The following is a 12687-nucleotide window of genomic DNA, read 5'->3' as shown; positions in this document are numbered from 1 at the left end:
TGCATTCCAGCCTGGGGGACAGAGCAAGACTGTTTGGGGGAGTGGAGGGAAGAAATATACTAAATAAGGAAATAGCAAAGGTAATTATTTTTATTTTTAAAAGATTTACTAGGCTTATTGGCTTACATATATTCAATACAAGCATATGTAGTATGACAGGTCCCCACAGGGTTACTTAAGGATGTATGTCCACTGTCTGAACCCTGAAGACCAGGCAGTGAGCCAAGACCATGGTGCTCAGCCAAGGAGTGGATGTCCCTGAGAGCCCAAACATCTCAGAGAGTATCTGAGAGCCTACCAAGGAAAACAGTGTCTTCACACACACATAGTAAGCAAAGAGCCAGAAAATTAGCTTAAAAGTAGCTTAGAGACAGGAGTGATGCAGATTCCTAGAGCAGCCCTGCACCACCCAGGAGTGCCTTGTCTGTCTTAATAAACTCATCTATTCACCAAGCGGAATTTGTCTGAGTCATTCTTTGGTCTCTTGGCTCCTTCCTAGTTTCAAGGGGATATTACAGTCCCAAGTTTTCCTCATAACAGCATATTTTGGACATACTGTGGGTTCCATTCCGGGCCAACTCAATAAAGCAAGTATCACAATAATAAAGTGAGTTAAATGAATTTTTTGGTTTTCCTGTACAAACATGTTACGTTTACACTATACTATGGTCTTTTAAGTGTGCAATGGGCAATGGCACTATGACTAAAAAAAGTACTTAAGTAAAACATACTTTATTGCTAAAACATGCTAATGACCATCTGAGCCCTCAGCAAGTTCACAATAAATTTTGCTGGTGGAGGGTTTTGCCTCAATGTTGATGGCTGCTGACTGATCAGGGTGGCAGTTGCTGAAAATTGAGGTGGCTGCAACGATTCCTCAAAATAATTCAATAATGAGGTTTGGTACATTGATCAATGTATTCTGCATTGATCGATGCAAAGATGCATCAGTGCATTGGTGCATTCTTTCATGAAGAATTTCTCTATATCATGCAAGGCCGTCAGACAGTATTTTACCTACAGTAGAACTTCCTTCAGAATTGGAGTAAATTCTCTCAGTCTTTGCTATTGCCTTATCAACTAAGTTGACATAATATTCTAAATTGCTTTGTTGTCATTTCAACAATGTTCACAGCGTCTTCACTAACAGCAGATTCCATCTCGAAGAAACCACTGTTTTTGCTCATCCATAAGAAGCAAGTCCTCATCCGTTCATGTTTGATCATGAGATTGCAGCAATTTAGTCACATCCTCAGGCTCCACTTCTAATTCTAGTTCTCTTGCTATTTTTACCACATCTGCAGTTATTTCTTCCACTGAAGTCTTGAAGCCCTCAAAGTCATCCATGAAAGTTGGAATCGGCTTCTTCCAAACTCCTGCTAATGTTGATATTTTTATTATACCTTCTCTCATGGATCATGCATGTTCTTAATGCTATCTAAAATGGTAAATCCTTTCCAGAAGGCTTTCATTTTACTTTTCCCAGGTCCCTCAGAGGAATCACTGTCTATGGGAGCCACAGACTTAAGAAATGTATTTCTGAAATTATAAGACTTGAAAGTCAAAATTACTCCTTGATCTATATGCTGCAGAGCAAATATTGTGTTAGCAGGCATGAAAACATTAATCTCCTGGCACATCTCCATCAGAGCTCTTGGGTGACCAGGTGCTTATCAATGAGTGCTAATATTTTGAAAGGAATCTTTTTTTCTGATCAGTAGGTCTTAGCAGTGGGCTTTAAATACTCACTAAACCTTGCTGCAAAGAAATGAGCTGTCATCCAGGCTTTGTTGTTCCATTTCTAGAGCACAGGCAGAGTACATTTAACATAATTCTTAAGGACTCTAGGATCTTCAGAACGGTAAAAGAGATGTGGCTTCAACTTAAAGTCACCAGCTTCATTAGCCCCTAACAAGAGCGTTAACCTGTCCTTTGAAGATTTGAAGGCAGACATTGACTTCTCCTCTCTATCTACAAAAGTCCTAGATGGTATTTTCTTCCAATAGAAATCTGGAACCACCTTCATCAATTATCTCAGCTGGATCTTCTGGATAACTTGATGCTAAGCACTTGCACTTTTATGTTATAGAGATGGCTTTTCCCTTCAACCTCATGAACCAGTCTCTGCTAGCTTCAAATTTTCTTCTCTAACTTTCTCAAATCGCCCAGCCTTCATAGAATTGAAGACAGTGTGGTCCTTACTCAGTGCTAGGCTTTGGCTTAAGGGAAGGTTGTGGCTGATTTGTGCTTCTATCCAGACTTCTATAACTTTCTTCATATTAGCAATAAGGCTGTTTCGCTTATTCATGTGTTCACTGGAGTAGCACTTTTAGTTTCCTTCAAGAGCTTTTCCTTTGCATTCACAACTTGGCTGTCTGGCACAAGAGGCCTGGCTTTCAGCCTATCTCAGCTTTCTACGTGCCTTCCTCACTAAGCATAATCATGTCTAGCTTTTAATTTTAGGTGGGAGACATGCAACTCTTCCTTTCACTTGAGGACTTACGGGCCATTGTACGGTTATTAACTGGCCTAATTTCAATATTACGTCTTAAGGAATAGGAAGGCCTGAGAATAGGGAAACAAATGAGGTAACAAATAGCTGGTCAAGTAGGTAAGAACACACAGGACATTTGTCCACCATCCTATATGGACATGGTCTGTAGCACCCTAAAACAATTATAATAGCAGCATCAAAGACCACTGACCACAGACCACCATGACAAATATAATAACAATGAAAAGATTTGAAATATTGTGAGAATTACCAAATTGTGAGACTGAGACATGAAATGAGCACATGCTGTTAAGAAAATAGAGCCCACAGACTTGCTGTGGGCATGGTAGTCACAAACCTTCAATTTGTAAAAAATGCAAGCATCTGTGAAATGCAATAAAGTGAAGTGCAACAAAACAAGGTATGCCTGCATATACATACACACACACACACAAACACACACATATACACACACAAACATATATGCACACAGATGCATACAGACACATATACATACCCACACATATACACACAAACATACACACACACACATATATACATACACATGTACATATGTATACACACATACAAAAACAAATACACACAAATACACACACATACATACATCCACAAGTATATGCACATGTATACAGACATGCACACATACACATACACACACAAACATATACATACCCATATGCACACACATACATATATACACACACATATATCTACACACACATGCATACACACATATACATACACACATATAAACATATATATACACAGACACACAAATACACATACATACACATTTACACACATACCCATATACACATGTATACACACACACATACATACACATTTACACATATACCCATATATACACATGTGTACACACAGACACAAATACACGTGTGCACAAACATACACACACAAGTATATGCACATGTATACACTCATATAAACATGCATACATAAAAACACATACATGCACATGCATACACATACACACATAAACAAACACACATACACACATAGACACATATACCTATAAATACACACATACACTTATGCACACACACATATATACATACATATAAACACATACACACAAGTGCATATACACACATATGCACTCATACACACATATACACATACACTCACAAGTATATACACACACTCATATACATACACAATATACACACACATATACACAATACACAAATTCATATACACACATATACATACAGATACAGAGATGCACACACAGATACACACACATATACACACAGAGAGAAATTCTAATACAATACTATCTAGGTTTCTTGTAGAAAGCATCCTAACATTGAACACTGTCATTTGTTTTTTCAAAATTGTATGATTACAAGTACATTCAGGATAACAGTTTCTACATTAGATGACAAATTATAAGAATTATTATTAGCAATTCAGTTAGTAGTATTTACCATTTTTGCCTTCATTGTTTTCAATAATACTATATGTATATTACAGGTGAAAATAAAAACTGATGAATGCAGGCAAATTTCAAACAGTGAGTCACTGGGCTCCTTCACCCAACCTGCATTATATACTTCTCTTTCAAATTCAATAGGTCTTCAGATATTGTTTTGAATAATTTGTGGTGACTATCATTTCAGAACAGATTTAATGCATTATTCAATTATAATCATTTTCTCCTTGTCTTAGAGGAGGGTGAGTTAGAAATTCCAGAGCTTAGCTTTCAGGCCAAAAAATTATAGAACTGTTCTTCCATTCTACTTTGCCAATACTAAGTGATCCTCTCGCTTTTGAGTATTGGGTAGCTAATTAAAGCAATTAGCATCATCTCTGCAGTCATATATTTCACACTGCACTCCACATTGCTGTAAGTAAATCGATTACCAAAACAATAGATTTACATTAGTGAGAATTCTCTTTTCCATTATAAATTGTTCTAATTCTTTCAAAACAAATTTTATCTCTGTCTGAAGGTCTGATTGTTTTTCCATAAAGGGAAGTTGAGATACTCAACTATATCTTGATTTAAAAGCCAGGACAAGATTTTTCAGATATGGGAATTTTAGAAATGCAGTCTCTTTGTTTACAACCAAGTCCAATGGCTCTTGGATGGGAAATCTTGAAGCCAGTTGTTCTCAGCTCGAACTGCCCATGAGATTCACCCAAGTGAATTTTTAAACTCCTGATGCCTGAGCCCCACCCCAGCTATTAATCAACTTACTTTTTGTTAGTACACTAAAAGTGAAAACACTATATTAATTAAAAATTGCTTATTTAAATATGTTTACAATACTAGAAAAATAAATGTTTTCCTTCCAGTCTCGCTTTTGAAACAACTTATTCTGGTTTTTATTTTTTCCCAATTTTTCAAATACAGAATGGTCAATTTGCATAATGTATCTGATAAATATTGCAGAGGCACCCTCTGTTATTTTATTCATTTGTCTTCTATAGTAAACTTGATGAAGAAAGACTGACTTTTAGACTGACTTCAGAATGACTTGTTTGCTAATTGGCATTGACTCTGCTACTTCCGTAAGTGATGGAATGCTGGAACTGAAAGTTGAAGTGGAAATGTGACTTTCACTTCAGAGCCCTGGGAAATTTCGGGTAAGAATTGAATGAGAATAGTGGTAAAGGTTTCAGTAATAAACTTTGGCAATATAGTAGAGGGAAAAACTTGTTTTAAATCCAAGTACATAGCCATGCAAATAAATCTTCCAGCTTTCACTGGAACTTGCAGGTCAGAATCAACTAGCATGCTCCCTTTTTCCAACAATCCTGTTTGAAAAATTCTAGCATAGTTATTAGGGTGTGGTTGGGTATAAATTTCAATCCTGCTTTTTATTAACTATGGGACATTGACAAGGTAGTAAGCTGGGTGCCTCAATCTCCCCATCTATCACATGGATGTAATAACAGTACCTATGCCATTCTGCTGATAAGAAGATTAAATAACATCACCGACTTCATGAAATCAATGTGAATTGTTATCATGTTCCCAGAACTGTACTTAGAGCATCAGAATTTGTTCTAAGTACATCAATGGCACCCACTTGATCAGTTGTTGTCAAGTTTATCTAATCAATCCAGAAATATATTGAAATACAGAAACAAAAGAAAACTTCCGGGGTCTGTTTTCTATTTCGACATAATCTATTTGGCCACGAGGAGGGATTCTGGAATCTGAAAACCTGAGCAGACTCCACATTTTTAATTATCTCATTTTTATCATCACATTTCCTCTATATTTGGAATAATCTTTTTCAGTAACATTCTTTTTCTACACTTTACAATCACTGATGCTATCTGAACTCTTTATTAATCAGCTAACGTTGAATGTGCATACAGCACCAGGTATACTGTGTGCAAAGCTGCTGAACCCATGACATTTTGCTGATAATCTTTTAGTTTTCAGGGAACTTCTTTTAATTTTCTGTGCTATCTAAGTAATTTAAATTGAATACGTTAATCAAATTGTTCATTCTACACAGGAGTAATTTAACAGTAGAGCACAGATTTTTCAATTTGAGGTTCTTTTCATATCAAAAAAAAAAAAGGATAGTGGCATTTCTCATTAACAGCTGTGCACAGAATGCAGCCAAAGAAAATATTTCTAAATATTTCCCTAACAATTACATATTCTTTATTTATGGAGAATTGATCATTAATTTATCTGTTAATTTTTCAAATAAATCAGTACAATCATATCTTTGCGAACAATCTCAGGATTGATTTGTTTTCATTTTTGCTTCTCTACCTTTTATTTTCCATCTTGCAAACTACTAACTTCAACTTTAATCCAACGCTTCTCAAAATGTGGTCACTGGAATCCCTGCATCTGGTATGCTTGATAAAAACACTGGAACCCAGACCCAGCCTCACTGAGCCACCCTATCAGAAACTGTGGCCAGCAAGTACTGCCTAGTGCTGAGAGTAACTTCTTGTGTCCACTCATCATCAACCCCTGCAGGATTTTCTATTTAATTTAATTTGTTCATACATTTTTAAAGGATAAATAATTTAAATGCAGCATGATTAAAAATCCTTTTGTAAATTTGAGGTGCATAGTTTTTCACACCAAAATCTTTTCTTGGACAATTAATTTAGAATATTTGCCTTTATTTCTTCTAATGTTTTCCAGAGCAAAGCAGTATAAAATTATGTTAGTATTTTTATTTTATCTGTTTTAGTTGGGAGAAAAACTATTATCACAAGTCTTTCCGACTTGGTAAATCCCAAAACCAACTTACTACAAATATGCATGTACTCATGACATTGCCGATAAAATAGAGAACTACCAAGAACATTGAAGTCCCATGTGTGTACCCCTTTCTGGTCTCATGTTCCCACAGAGATGCAATCACTAACCTATTCTTTTTCCCTTTGTCCCTTCCTGGATTTTCTTTCAATTTACCATATAAATGTGTACCCATAGACAATACATAGTTAAGTTTTATATGTTTTGAGCATTACATAATGTGGGATCACATGCATATATTTTGCAAATTGCTTTTTTAACTGACGTTTTCAAGAGTCATTTATGTAGATGTATGTAGTAACAGTTCATTTATTTTTTACTGCTGTATAGTATTTCATTTTGTGAATATACCACTGTCTATCCATTCAACTATTCAAAGATATTTGGGTTACTAACAATTACTTGCTGTTACAAAGATGTCATTAGCAGTCTTGTTCATATTTCCTAGTGTCTGTGTGCAAGAATGTATCTAGGTTATGTACCTGGAAATAAAATTACCTGCTCTAAGTTATGCATATATTCCACTTTACTAGTCAAGAACAAATTGTTTCCCTGAGTGTTTGTATTAATTCAGACTCCCACCAGCAGTGTATAACACTTCTCATTGCTCCACATGGATGACCACATTTAGAGTACTCAAACTTTAATTTTAGCCAATGTGGAGGAAGTGAAACATACCTTATTGCTGTTGCAACCAACTTGCATTTCTCTGATTTCTAATGAGGCTAAGCATTTTTTGGTGGTTTATTGGACATTAATGTGATCTCTTATATAAAATGCCTTTTGTATTGTAGTCTCCTTTCTACTCTTTTTCCATGCTTATTGATTTTTAGGACTGTGTATATTCTAGATCTTAATCATTAGTCTAATACATGTAATATATATACATTTTCTTTATTGGACCTTAGTAAACAGCACATACACATAAACACTTTATACTAAATTCTCATCTCAGGGATATTGGAGCCATCCAAGTAATGTGAATTCATGCCCCAAATACTGTGGGCTGGTTTATGATTAGGATTTCTCAGAAAAAAGTAAATAAATGGTTTCCCTTTTTTCACTTGGTGATAAGACTGAGACCAGAAAGAATTTGTACTGCCCGCTGGATCAACCTTTGACTGAGGCTTTGATTCTCAGGCATGGGGGGTCTCCACATAACTGAAGGGGGCCCTGGGCCACCAGGGATGTGACCCACCCTCTAGAATACCTCAGATCCAGGACTCAGTCACCTGTCTAGGTCTGGGCTCTCTCTTCACCTTAACATTTGAGAATAGCCCTCATTTTTTGTCATGTCAACTGTAAAATTAAAGGGAAGCTCCTGCTACACTCTCGTACTGGAAGAGCTCCTTAGGTTACTTGGTCTGGCACATTGCTAATAAAACATCCAAGAAATTAAATTAAGGACTAATGCCACGGGGACAATAACATGGTTCACAGTGACGATAAGCTTCATGGGAAGCATGGTGGTCATCTAAACAGTAATTGTACTGGCTACTGGCTAACTCTGAGGGAGAAGAAGGAGGAAGAGAAGGAGGAAGAGAAGGTGATAATTTCTCTATCAGAAAGCTCATATTACTTAAACAAGATAAATGAACATGGTGAGATAATGTGTGTAAGAAATAATATTTTCTATGTTAGGAATTCCTTGTTTTACTTAGATTTGTAGTACATTTAAAATAAAGGAGTGAGCGTGTTCATTCTCTCAGTCCATTGATTTCCTTCTTTAATGTCAGCTACAGAGCTCAGCTTCTGGCAAAGACAGACCAAATAGTTCAGATGAACCCTCCTGGTGAAAACACGGTGTGTGTGTGTGCTCACGCGCACACACACGTGTGCAGATTCTTACATGCACAAAGATATTCATAATTTACATTTATTTTAATTGCATTCCCAAAGTGGAAAGAATGAGTTAGAAGCAGTATTTAAAAGGATAATGGCTGAGAATTTTCCAAAACTGACAGAAGGCACCAAGATGAAAATAGGTAAGACTTGACCAGGCACGGTGGCTCATGCCTGTAATCCCAGCATTTTGGGAGGCCAAGTTGGGTAGATCACCTGAGGTCAGGAGTTCAAGACCAGCCTGACCAACATGGTGAAACCCCGTCTCTACTAAAAATACAAACATTAGCTGGGCATGGTGGAGGGTGCCTGTAATCCCAGCTACTCAGAAGACTGAGGCAAGAAAATTACTTGAACCTGGGAATCAGAGGAGGCGGAGGTTGCAGTAAGCTGAGATCGCGCCACTACACTCCAGGCTGGGTGACGACGAGAGCGAAACTCCATCTCAAAAAAAAAAAAAATTGGTAAGACTGTTTACCTCCAATACTTCACATTCTATTTCAATCAGTGAGTAAATGCATAGTTAAAATACTGGTGCCAAGGGAGGAAGTAGGGAATTCACACAGGAGGAACACCCGATGCAAATTGGAGCCATCAGAAAAGGCTTCCACAGTAGATTTTGTGAGAGCTAAAGCATGAAGAGAACAATTGCTTATTTTAACATAGTTATATTTATTTTCATTAACCACCATAATAATTTCAATTATTTTTATGGTAATAGTTTTCTTATTATGCAAATGAAGGAGTAACAGGATTGAAATAGTAAAGTTGAGTTTACAAGCTGAGCACCAGAAAAACAAATAAAAGAGACTAATTTTTAACATCTTATCTATTTGAGTTTCAAAGATTCCCTCAGAAAAGCCTAGATTTGTCAAACATTTGAAATAAATGCCGTTGGAAAATCAAATTTCAATATGAAGTTTCTTAAGCTCCTCTTTGCTAAGAGTGTAATTTTCCCAATCAGTGAATGTATTAACGAGACTATCAAACAGACTTCAACCTTTGAAGCTTTGATTCTCAGGCACGGGGGGGTCTCCATTTAACTGCCCACTGAAGGGGTCTCTGGGTTTTCAGCAGAAAAAATGCTTGGGTTCCAATGAGTTCCGCTTTGTGTAGCATTCAAAAGAGAATTGCACCATTACTGAATCTACACAGACGGTTTTACTACTTATGATAGCCTAAAATTTATACTCAGTTCTCATAAACAAATTTATGAGTAAGTTATTTTAGTAATTTGTTATGTATCATGCTCACTTCTAGTAGAACTGAGCATCTCTGATATTTTCAGTGGTTTGTTTTGCTTGCTCTCTCTCTGTCCAATGGAGTAAATAATCCTTTAATAAAAACAGAGGCAGACACATGACAAGCAGTTCATCATGTGAGGAAATTCACATTTAGACAAGTATGCTTTCAAATAGAGAGTCCCTTTTTAAATCTTTTAGGGGAATTTTTAAGCTCTATTGAGACATAGTTGATATTTGTATATTTAAAATGCACTTAATGTATATATTTTGATGAGTTTGGACATATGCATATACTCATGATACCACAGCCGAGTACTACTAAACATATTCATCACCTCCACAAATTTTCTTGTATTTTTTTATGGTTTCATTTTTGTTTTGTTTTGTTTGGTTTGGTTTGGTTTGTGGTAAGAGCATTTAACATGAGATCTAGCATCTTAAAATATTTTAAGTGTACAATTCTGTTTTATTAACCACAGATACTGTTCTGCAAAACACATCTCTAGAACTTATTTGTCTTGAATAATTGAAAAGTCATACTCACTGAGCAACAAATCCCCATTTCCTCCTCCCCACAACCTCTGGCAACCACCATTCTATTCTCTGCTTCTGTGAATTTGACTATTTTACATTCTTCATATGAGTGGAATCATGCAGTGTTTGTCCTTCTGTGACTGGCTTATTTTACTTAACATAGTATCTTCCAGGTCAGCTTATGTTGTCACACATGGTAGGATTTCCTTTTCTTTTAAGGCTGAATAATAGTCTACCTGTGTGTGTGTGTGCACGCGCGTGCATATATATATATGTGCACACATGCACATACAAATATATATATATTTTCCTTATTCATTCAGATGTCCTTGACCTTTTGTGTAGCAAAGGTCAATAAATAATTTCCATCATAAGAACCACATCTAAATTTAAATCTTCTTGATATTTACTCATGCACCGATTCATTAAATCAATAAATATTTCTAAAAGACCCACTTTGTGCCAGTCTCCTGTACTAGTTCCTGAGAATATATGTCGAGTAAGGGAAAGTTTTTGTCCTCTCAAAATTCCAAGTTGCAAGAGAGAAAAACAGGTAAGTCAGAGTATGATGAGCCCGTTGATTGTGATTCACCTGGAATGGCTGGAACAGAGAAGGGCACCTGAGTCACCCTGGAGAAGGAAGGGGAGGCCCTGGAGCTGGCCTGTCAATAAGACAACTGGCTCCAGGAAGTCACTGTCTGTAGTCATCTGTCTTCTTATCTTCCATAAGCACCTGCTGTAGGCTCTGCACAATGGAGGTGAAAAGACAATGGAGCTAAGAAAGCAGACTGAAATAAAAAGAGAGCTCACAGAAAGAAGAATAATGTAAAAAAAAAAACAGAACCCTTATGAACTTAAATTGTAGGAAATTGTAAAGAACAGAATTGCCATTGCAGAGAAGTGAAGTACATCAGCAATGTGGAGTACAGGCTGAAATTCAAAGGAAAAGAACACCGATATAAAAATCAGAGAGCTCATAGACATGGAAGAAAAATAATGGAGACCCTTTGTAGGAATAACTAGAATCCTTGAAGAAGAGAACAGAATCTTTGGGGAAGAATGCTCAAAAACATAATAGACCAAAATGTCGAACTGAGAGAAGCCCTTAGATTCAGTTTATACCAAACCAAATTCATGAAAAATAATTAATTGTTAAGCCTGTGTTCCACAGGATGTTAGTTCAAGTGCTGAAGTTTCAGGCAGGCACTAAAATTCAGAGAGAAGTCAAAGCAGGAGTTATAAATCTAGGAGTTACTAGCATGTGAATATTTAAACTGTGGGACCAGATGAGATAATTAGGGAGAGGGGCAATAGGAGAAAAAGATAATTTGAAATGACATGCTTGGGCATTCCAGCCTTTGGGGTTTAAGCAGAAGATGAGTAGATTGCTAAGGAATGAAGAAGGAGCCCTACTGAGGAAGGGGAAGTGAGTCAATTAGCAGATAAATGTGGAAGTGTGGTAAGCCTCATTAGTAATCAAATAAATGCAAATTAAAGAGATCAAATTTGATTTTAATTGTATTGGCAAGAATTAGTAAATTTCATTACTAATGTCAATTGGAAATCAAACTTGCAAAACGTAATTATACATTTTGAACATCTTTTGACCCCGAATCCTATTTTTAAGAATTTATTGTAAGAAACTGACCAGACAAGAGCACAAGAATGCAAACTCATCACAGTACTGTTTATAATCAGTAAATTACTAAATTTCTACAAAGAAATGAAGGATAACTTAATTTTGGTACATGAACATGGTGGGATTTTATGTAGTCATTAAAATAAAGAGGATATCCATGTACTTAAATATGTATGTATGAACCAACATTATTTACATGATATTTACAATATAGTATAACAAAAATATTGTTTATAGAATATCATTAAACAAAATTGATTATAGTTACACAAAATTTTGCACCTATTATCTATGTGAAATTTTAGTCAATATGCAAATATCTATGCACACAAATAGTCCAAAATGATAGACTCTAAATGTTAATGAGGAGTAGGAGTTTTCACAACTTTGACTATAATGTTTATATTATTCCATAAGCATTTTTATAACAACCATATATTGCCTTTTTAGCTAGAGGAGCCAATCAAGGTATTTTAACTTTGAAAAAAGAGATAAAAATACTTCTTCTCCTCATTCCTCAGCTTTCCCTTTTGTCTGCTCTACTGATCCCTTTAACTGCACCACCCCCAGTGTAGGCTCTGAGACTCCACCAAAAATTGATTCTGGGCAGCCAGACAAAATCTTTCTTGCTCTAGATTTTATATCATATCAC

General features: G+C 36.1%; 1 protein-coding gene and 1 pseudogene across 1 annotated transcript in view; both read right to left on the bottom strand.

Moving 5' to 3' along the window:
• The window catches only part of PXDNL (peroxidasin like), a 508264-nt gene that overhangs the window by 386242 nt on the left and 109335 nt on the right, over positions 1–12687 (bottom strand). The gene's annotated exons all lie outside the window — the stretch shown is intronic.
• On the bottom strand, positions 567–2602 carry LOC126961416 (tigger transposable element-derived protein 1-like; annotated as a pseudogene).

Source organism: Macaca thibetana, chromosome 8 (genome assembly GCF_024542745.1).
Source record: "Macaca thibetana thibetana isolate TM-01 chromosome 8, ASM2454274v1, whole genome shotgun sequence".
NCBI classification, from domain to species: Eukaryota; Metazoa; Chordata; class Mammalia; order Primates; family Cercopithecidae; genus Macaca; species Macaca thibetana.
Note: the sequence above shows the minus strand (reverse complement) of the source record. Positions and strands in the feature narration are given on the sequence as shown.